Consider the following 10,000-nt stretch of genomic DNA (forward strand, 5'->3'; position numbering starts at 1 on the left):
TTGCAGCATCTTCTGTTTCTTGATCAAGCCACTTTGGTTTCTCAATATGTCTAACTCTGTGCGTAATTAATGGTGCATGTTTATCATAAATAGAAATAAAAATATTATACCAATGCTCCAAAGCTTTATCAGGATTCTGAAAGCTATAGACTTCAGAAAGAGGACTGTGAATTAAATCAGAGAGAAAATCATTTTTATTAAAACGCGAGAAACGACGATAAGTTACAGTTTTATGTCCAGCTTTAGGGATTTTAATACCTTTCCTTGACCAGGTAAGACAAACTGGATAATGATCACTGCAAGATAAAATAGGAACGCATGTTTCAATAATATTTTGTTTTTCTGACACATAAATATGATCAATAAGAGTTTTAGAAATAGCCATGACCCTAGTGGGTAACTGAACCATTTGTTGCAAATCAAAGCTATTAATTGTATTATTCCAATTTTTATGTGGCTTCATTAAATCAATATTAAAATCTCCTAAGAGCAAGATTTCTTTTGAATCCAGTGTTGCAGAGTCCATCATAATAGTAAAGTTATCTGCCCAATTTACTCTTTCAGAAGGGTTTCTATAAATAAATCCTAATAGTAAGGGCGGAGATCTTTTCAATTTAACTTCAATCCATATTGATTCAACTCCATGAACCTCAAGATGAGCTAGTCGTTTATATGTAACTGATTCACTTATGTAAACAGTAATGCCTGTTTCATTCGTTTTAACAGGATCATTACGAATAAGAGTATATCCTGGAACAATGATGTCAGAGTCTAACACATTATCTGATAGTCTGGATTCAGAAAAACCAAACATATGAAAACTTTTTCCAGAATTAAAAAGCACATTTGAAACATCAGTCATTTTGTTATATAAATGATTAATATTCAGGTGTCCAATGCGAAGCCCTTCCTTATTCGGCCAAGATGTTTTAGTTGAAGTCATGGTAATGTTTATAATTCCACAGCTTTTTTTCTTTTCCTTTTTTTTCAAATAATGACGAAAAGCAAGTAATGAAAAGTGACTACTTTTTCACAGACTATGCATGCCTGTTGAAAAGTTGCTTGCAATTTGAAAAAAATATAATACAGGTATATAATAACAATAATTATAAATGTTATACTAACAATTCCAAATTCGTAATAATAAAACTGAATGATGTCAGCAACCCAATATTGTCAGACACTATATTTCCAAATCTATATATACCACCACATACACAAGGTGAAGATAAACACCACTTAGTCAACACATCAATTCAGTTGAACTCATAAGTTCACTGACAATTGATGAAGAATTAAATAAATTGCTACTAAATTCAAAGAGAATTAAAATGTCAGGAATCCGTTGATCCTTAAATTCAGAAATAGCAGCAACACCGTCATATAATCATATTGATGCACTTACAAATGTAATCAACTCCTTTTGATTACATTGTTAACAATCATATGATAAACAGAGGAAGTGTACGTATTTTGTTCTCACAAAAAAAGATAGCTCAGCCATGAGCATTGTCACAATTCGAAATTCATAATAATCAAACTGAATAATGTCAGCAAATCAATCTTATCATACACTCAATGACCAATAATATACACCATAACGGACACAAGGGTGCAAATAAAGACCTCTTATTCCACACATCAGTTCAGTTTCACTCATCATTTTTTTTTCAAATGATGCAGAATTAGATAATTAGCCGTTCATTTCACAGATAATTGCAATGTCAGCACTTCGTTGATCCATAAATTCAGAAGTAGCAGCAACACTGTCACATAATCATAATGATGCATTAAAAAAATGTAATCAGATCCTTTTGATTACATTGATAACAAACCATATGATAATAAGCAGTGATGTACTTATTATTTCTCACACAAAAATAGCTCAGCTATCAGCATTGTCACAAGGAGGGAAGTGATTGATTGATAATAATAATGTCAATGTTATATCAGTTGTTCAATCTCTCTCTTTTTCACACACACACACACACACATACACACACACACACACACACACACACACACACACACACACACACACACACACACACACACACACTCTCTCTCTCACACACACACACACACACACACACACACACACACACACACACACACAAACACACACACACACACACACCATTAACAGATCTAATGTAAGAATTCAGATCTGACAGCGTCAAATTGAATCATAACACTAATGTTTACTTCAAACTAGAGTTTCAAACGCAATGTTCATTGATGCGTAGGCTGAATGATTGTTAACATACGGACTTTTGAAGGATGAGTATGGCAACCAGCGTGTAGAGTGAAGATGTGGATTGTAATTCATAGGGGGAGGAAACCAAGGTGGTAAAGACTGATTATTTGCCCACCAGGCATATTCAGGTGATGTTTCTCTTTGTATTGCCTGACCCACACCTTGGGAGCAACCGGTATGTTTTTGATGTCCAGCCACTGCAAATCCTGGTGGCTGGATATGAAGAGGCTGCGATGGGATTGGCAGAGCTGACGGCATGCTTCTTTTGGCGGACATTGGAGTTGGAAGTAAGGTTACCCTGCCACCGGTTCGTACTGCTGGGCGATGGTTGAGTGAGGGCAAACGAGGCTGACCAGCATATTTAATGTTGCATGCCAGCCTCGCGATTCCTTTGGGACTTGGGTGTATGGAGTCCCAGTACAAAGCCTTTCGTGGTGCTCCACTCTGGGTGGTGAAAGTTTCAGTGTGGTCTGTAAAGACAACTTGTTCACTTTCACACACAGTTTTCAGTGCAACATTGGAGGCAGACACAGTTTTCTTCAGTGGATGGTCTCCCCGAGGAGGCACAATGGAAGATGCATGAATAACTGCCTTTGGGAATACACTTTTCAACAATTTGATTAAACTTGTCCATATGGCCTGTGTTACAACGCTGTTCCAGCAAGTGTTTAATCCTATGTGAAAGACGACGTGTTTCACATTTTGGCAGTGTGGGATGTTCATTAGCCAGTGGATAAGGTCGTTGATGTTAATTCCTGACACACTAATCTTTTGCGTATGACATCTTGGAAAAACAAGTTCAGTTTTCACAGATTTGAGGTTGGAGTCGCCAATCATAACATGGGTAGTTCCATTAAACACTCTTTCCTCTGCTAGTACCTCACGTGGTTTTTTTAGATCCACATTGTTTTCATGTTTGTGTTCATTACCAACACTTCTTTCTTTGTAAGTTTGCTTGGGAGGGTTTTGATTGATGACTTCATCGTTATCAATAAGTTGAGAATCACTGTCCTGTCTTTGACTGTTCAAAGAGTCACTCATCACGATAGCATCACTGTCCCCATCAATGTCTGTCAGCACTGCATACTTATTGAAAGTAGGTACTTCAGCTTTGTGTTGTCGAGGCTGCACACTGTATTCAACTTTATTCATGTCAGCTTCAACAGAGACAATAGAAGTTGAGGAAGAAATCGTAGATGCAGAATGCTCAGCTGGATTGACAGGAGTTTGGACATCTTTTTTCTTTGAAAGTTCTTTTTTTAAATCGCCAACTTGCGATTTTAGATCTGAGTTCATTTTTTTTAATTCAGCAATCTTGTTATTTAATTGTTCCATTCCTTCTTTCATTTCTTCCATTTGTACTTTTTCATTATGTTTCAGGTCAATTTTGATTTGATGTTTTGCACTCTCAATAAATGACAACAGCATATTTGGGGCATCTTTGTACAGCTCCTGTAATTGTTGAGTCTTTTTGTTGAGCGATTTCATCTGCTTTCTAATGGAATTCATTGAATATTGATGAATTCGAGATTTGTGACTAGGTTTGTGACTCTTGAGTTTCGTGATTTGTTCAGATTGTGTCAGATTTTGGAGTGAGTGTATGTCTGCTGAGAAAGCTGCTTCAGGACTGGATGGTGATTGTGTAAGTTGAGGAGAAGATATAGGGCTGAGTGCTCGAAGACGACGAGAGGTTCTTTTAGTAGTGTCAATGTGTGAAGGTTTTGTGTTGGAGGAGCATGAGGAATCAGTTACTGGATTAACATCAGGTTCTTCAGCATTTCTTTCCTCCTCAACTGCAACTGGAGACGCAGTTTGTGTTGAGAGGGTGTCATGTAACGACATCTTTCCCTTCTCCGATATTGAAAAAGATGGTAGTTTTAATCTGGATACATGTTCATTCACCTTAGCATCTAGGGTTGACTCATCACTTCTAGAAAAAGCATACACTGTTTTGATACAGTCAATTAGTGTCTTAAATTCTTCATCCCGCCACCTGGGACATTTGTTACCTTGAACAAGTACTTTACCAGTAGTGTAGAAGATTGTTATTGTTATTAGTTTTTCATTTACACAATTGACTTGAACCTTGGTTCTGTACAGATCTTTAGAAGGTAGTTCACAAGGTACATTACACAAGTCATTATTTTCCTCAAGGCTGATTTGTCTCAATGGATTGTTTGCTTCATCCAACCAATTTACATTATAGCCAGGACGTGTGTTTATGTCACCAATGTATCTCTTATGAATAATTTTGCGTGCTAATGGTAAATATACACTAGGAACTTCGAAGGTTAGTTGATTTGGGTCCCTCTTTATTTCCACAGAGGGAACCCAGTCAGGGAGTTGGTCACAATAAATCATCACATGTAAAACAGTTTTGTGTGCTCATGGCCAGCAGATACATTTTATTTACTATAGACACACATGGTGACCATTAAATGAAGATCAAGATGAAATAAACCCAGCCAGCAAGACATTAGCGGCCGATAATCGGCCGAACACCCTTCAAAAAGTCGGGCCGGTGACGTCAAAACATACGACGCGGGTGTTGGCCCGACTAACTTTTGCAAAGAGGCAACGATGCGGCCGATAGGCGGCCGAACACCTGCACTATGGCGGCACGCATCCGGTCCGATGTTAATCGGCCCGATGACTTGTTTGACCTGCGGTCCGACACCTTATGCCGACATCGGGAAGATATCGATTTCAGCGGGAAGACATCGGGACGATGTCGGCATAAGGTGTCGGGCCGCAGGTCCAACAAGCCATCGGGCCGATTAACATCGGACCGGATGCGTGCCGCCATAGTACAGGTGTTCGGCCGCCTGTCGGCCGCCTCGTTGCCTCTTTGCAAAAGTTAGTCGGGCCAACACCCGCGTCGTATCTTTTGACGTCACCTGCCCGACTTTTTGAAGGGTGTTCGGCCGACTATCGGCCGCTAATGTCTTGCTGGCTGGGTGCAGCTACAGATACAGCAGTATGTACCACCACCACCCCCCCCCCCCCCCAAGTGTAACAGTGCAAAATTCACTTACAGCTACAGATACAGCAGTATAACCCCCCCTCCCCCCAGTGTTACAGTTGCAAACAAACCTACAGATACAGCAGTGTGTACAACCCCCCCCCCCCCCCCCAGTGTAACAGTGCAAAACAAATCACCAGCTAGAGATACAGCAGTATGTAGAACCCCCCGCCCCTACCGCGTACCGCCCTCACTGTAACAGTACAAAACACACCTACAGCTACAGATACAGCCGTATACACCCCCCCCCCCTCAGTATTACAGTATAAAACACACCTACAGCAACAGATTCAGCAGTATATACAACCCCCCAAGTGTAACAGTGCAAAAATTACTTACAGCTACAGCTACAGCAGTATGTACACCTCCCCTCCCCCTTAGTAACAGTGCAAAAGACACCTACAGCTACAGCAGTATGTACAACCCCCAACCCCCCCCCCCCCGCCACCACTGTAACAGTACAAAACTCATTTACAGCTACAGATTCAGAATTATGTACATCCCCCTCCCCCCGCTGCCACCACTGTAACAGTACCAAACATACAACACTCCACCCCCTTCCCTCGTGTAGAGCGCAAAACACACCTAGAGCTACAGATACAGCAGTATACAACCCCAATCCCCCCCCCCCCCCCCCCCTGTGTGCAAAACACACCAACAGCTACAAAAACAGCAGTATGTTCACCCCCCCCCCCCCTCCCCCTACTGTAACAGTACATAACACACCTACAGCTTCAGCTAGTTACATCTATGCTTGGCGCTGGTGGACAATATTCACTTTTTTTGGCAAAAACCGCCAGTTTTGGCCAAAAAAGACAAAGATTTGGCCAAAACAACCCACACATTTGGCCAAATAAAATAGATTTGGCTATAACTTTTTTTGGGCCAAAACTTTCTATGTAAAAGTTTTGGCCAAAACTGTTTATGTTAGCTAAAACGGGAGATTTGGCCAAACTTCTGCCACAAAAAGATTTGGCCAAAAAAAGATTTGGCCAAACAAAAAAGATTTGGCCAAATCTTCACTTTTTGGCCAAATCTTTTTTGTTTGGCCAAATCTTTTTTTGGCAAAATCTTTTGTATTTGCTGGCGCTGGTGGACAATATTCACTTTTTTGGCCAAATCTCTTTTTGGCCAAAACTTTGCTTTTTTGGCCAAAACTTTGCTTTTTTGGCCAATACCGCCAGTTTTGGCCAAAAAAGTGTGTTTTTGGCAAAATAAGTGAATATTGTCCACCAGCGCCAAGCAGCTTGGCGCTGGTGAACAATATTCACTTTTTTGGCCAAAAACGCACTTTTTTGGCCACAACTGGCGGTTTTGGCCAAAACTGGCGGTTTTGGCCAAAACTGGCGTTTTTGGCCGAAACTATACTTTTTTGGCCAAAACTTTGCTTTTTTGGCCAAAAATGTACGTTTTTGGCCAAAAAGAGATTTGGCCAAAAAAGTGAATATTGTCCACCAGCGCCAAGCAGCTTGGCGCTGGTGGACAATATTCACTATTTTGGCCAAAAACACACTTTTTTTGCCAAAACTGGTGGTTTTGGCCAAAACTGGTGGTTTTGGCCAAAACTGGCGTTTTTGGCCAAAACTGGCGTTTTTGGCCAAAACTATACTTTTTTGGCCAAAACTTTGCTTTTTTGGCCAAAACCGCCAGTTTTTGGCCAAAAAAGTGTGTTTTGGCCAAAAAAAGTGAATATTGTCCACCAGCGCCAAGCTGCTTGGCGCTGGTGAACAATATTCACTTTTTTGGCCAAAAACGCACTTTTTTGGCCAAAACTGGCTTTTTTGGCCAAAACTATACTTTTTTGGCCAAAACTTTGCTTTTTTGGCCAAAACTGGTGGTTTTGGCCAAAACTGGCGGTTTTGGCCAAAACTGGCGGTTTTGGCCAAAACTGGCGTTTTTGGCCAAAACTATACTTTTTTGGCCAAAACTTTGCTTTTTTGGCCAAAAACGCCAGTTTTGGCCAAAAAAGTGTGTTTTGGGCAAAAAAAGTGAATATTGTCCACCAGCGCCAAGCAGCTTGGCGCTGGTGGACAATTTTCACTTTTTTGGCCAAAACTATAATTTTTTGGCCAAAACTGGCGTTTTTGGCCAAAACTGGCGTTTTTGGCCAAAACTGGCGTTTTTGGCCAAAACTGGCGTTTTTGGCCAAAACTGGCGTTTTTGGCCAAAAGTATACTTTTTTGGCCAAAACTTTACTTTTTTGGCCAAAACTGGCGTTTTTGGCCAAAAAAATGAATATTGTCCATCAGCGCCAAGGGGTACTCAAAGATTTGGCCAAAAAATGAAGTTTTGGCCAAAACTATTTTTGGCCAAAACTTTCAATGCAAAAGTTTTGGCCAAAAAAAGATTTGGCCAAATCTAAAACATTTGGCCAAAAAAGTGAAGATTTGGCCAAATGTTTTAGATTTGGCCAAATATTTTTTTGGCCAAAACTTTGCACTTAAAAGTTTTGGCCAAAACATGTTTTTGGCCAAAAACACACTTTTTGGCCAATAATGTACGTTTTTGGCCAAAAAAGTGTGTTTTTGGCCAAAAAAAGTGAATATTGTCCACCAGCGCCAAGCATATACATCAGTATGCACACCCCCCCCCCCCCCCCAAGTGTAACAGTACAAAACACACCTACAGCTACAGATTCAGCAGTATGTACAACCCCCTCCCCCCCCCCCCCCCAGTGTCACTGTGCAGAACACACATACAGCTACAGATTCAGCAGTTAGTATGTACACCCCCCCCCCCCCCCCCAAGTGTGTAACAGTGCAAAACACACCACCAGCTACAGATAGATCAGTATGTACACCCCCCCCCCCCCCACCCCAAGTGTTACAATGCAATACACGTCACACCTACAGCTACAGATACATCAGTATGTACACCCCCCCCCCCCCAAGTGTAACAGTGCAAACCACACTTACAGCTACAGATTCAGCAGTATGTACTCCACCCCCCCCCCCCCCCCCAGTGTAACAGTGCAAAAATCACCAACAACTACTGCAGTATGTACCCCCCCTCCCCCTACAGCTACAGAAGTATGTTACCCCCCCCCCCCCTGTAACAGGACAATACACACCTACATCTACAGCAGTATGTACACACACACCCCCCCCCCCCCCCACTGTAACAAGACAAAACACACCTACATCTATATTTACAGCAGTGTGTACAACACCCCCCTCCCCCACTGTAACAGGACAAAACACACCTACATCTACATATACAGAATAAGATACAGCAGTATGTACTCCCCCCCCCCCCCCCCCCCCTCACTGTAACAGCAAAACTAACATTGAGAGCCAAAAAAAACCGAAATCACTTACTCGCTCCATCCGTCGGTTGTCCTCGAGTTGACGTCTGAATCTGATTGTCATTGCCAAGAGCCTGACTCACTGGCTACACAACTATTCTCACCGCCACCACGTGGCACTGGGACCAGCACTCAGATTGAGATCCCGAGGCGACATTCGTCTCGGATAACATATCATCAATGTGCTGTCCAACATTCCCAAAAATGTCTCTTCTTTCGATATTAACTTGAACTAAGAAAACAAATAAAATTCGCTCACGCGGGAAAGCAGCAGCCATTTGCACACTCAATCTTGTTTACCGTAAGGAAAGCTATTTGAATATTTCAAGTAAATGAAGGCGTATTTTTAAAATGTAAAACTCATGATTTGAGCTCATGCTGTATTTGATTGCAAATATGCAAATAAAACTTACAATTAATTATCCTACTCCTATGTGAAAAAGTCAACAAATATGAATAATTTAGTTTCGCATTTGCATGGTCAGTCTCATAATGTCACGCCGTTGCTGGACCGACGCTTGAACAGGGGACGTAACAAATGTTAAAATAATGATCATCAATTTGTTATCTCCCGTAACTCTGCATAATTTTATCGACAGCAACATTGCGTCGGGCCGATGTCGGGGTTTATTACGTACATTTATACACAGTCAAACGGTATCGGCGCGACAACGGACGACGACACACGACATATGACGACGTCACCCGACTGAAATCGTCAGTCGGCCGACGAAAGCTTGCTAGCTGGGAAGCTCCTCTCCGACTATGTCAACTTCCATAAAAAGGAACACACTATAATCCTTCAGGTCAGAAAATTGTTCCAAAAAGATTGAATAGAATGCGATCAACGTATGACGTTTTTCGATGACGTTCTGTTGGTTATGAAAACCAAGACATGACGTATTTTCAAGTTATGGAATGTGCACATGGTGTAAAAACGTCATGACGTTGTGTTGCCTATTTATTCACATAGAATCACAAGGAAAAAAATCACAATGACAATCAGCTTTTCATGTCCTCACTTGAAGTTGAACAGCCGTTTCCAAGACCCCAACTGTGACAATAAACGAAAACAACTAGCCCACACCAAGGAACGGAGTATCCATTTTGTTATTATGAAAGTATTCCATTGTCACACAACAGTCAGAAAGCATCTCACAGCACAGTCCCAGAAATGAAAAGTGTATTCACAAACGAAAAAGGTGTTTTCCGCATTAAATGTAACACAGACTCAAACCTTGTTAAGCATGACACGAAATTGAAAGTTAACTATTGATAAAATACATTACCACACATGGTAGGAGAAAAATATGTCAGAGACATTCTACGGAGGGTCAAGCTTGGCCGCCATTTTGTTCATTCCCACAAATAATAATGTAGAGTCTCGGGGAGCTCAGTGATGGTTTACGGGAGGCTT

Source organism: Littorina saxatilis, linkage group LG15, assembly GCF_037325665.1.
Source record: "Littorina saxatilis isolate snail1 linkage group LG15, US_GU_Lsax_2.0, whole genome shotgun sequence".
Taxonomy (NCBI): domain Eukaryota; kingdom Metazoa; phylum Mollusca; class Gastropoda; order Littorinimorpha; family Littorinidae; genus Littorina; species Littorina saxatilis.